We start from the raw sequence: 365 nt of genomic DNA, 5'->3' as shown, positions 1-365 counted from the left end.
CAAGCTAGGCAATAACCCTAATTGGAAAAGCAAGATGCTATAAACCCAAGGGTTCCAACAGACAAAAATAGCCCAGCGAGCAAGGAAAAAATGAAATAAATAAACTACAAGAGAAGAATAAACAATCAAAATAAAATATTTCAATAATAGTAACAACATTAAATTAGATCCTTCACATATAAACTATTGAAACATAAAAAGACAAAGGAAAGTAGAATTTTATATTCCTTAATAGAAAGACTTCACATATAAACTATATAAACTTAAAAAAAACCAAAGGAAAATAGAATTCAATTTTCCTTAATAGACAGACTTCACATATAAACTATATAAACTTAAAAAACAAAAACAAAGGAAAATATAAT

The sequence above is a fragment of the Palaemon carinicauda genome, chromosome 22 (assembly GCF_036898095.1).
Source record: "Palaemon carinicauda isolate YSFRI2023 chromosome 22, ASM3689809v2, whole genome shotgun sequence".
Classification (NCBI taxonomy): Eukaryota; Metazoa; Arthropoda; class Malacostraca; order Decapoda; family Palaemonidae; genus Palaemon; species Palaemon carinicauda.
The sequence above is the reverse complement of the archived record's forward strand: the minus strand, read 5'-3'. Positions refer to the sequence as shown.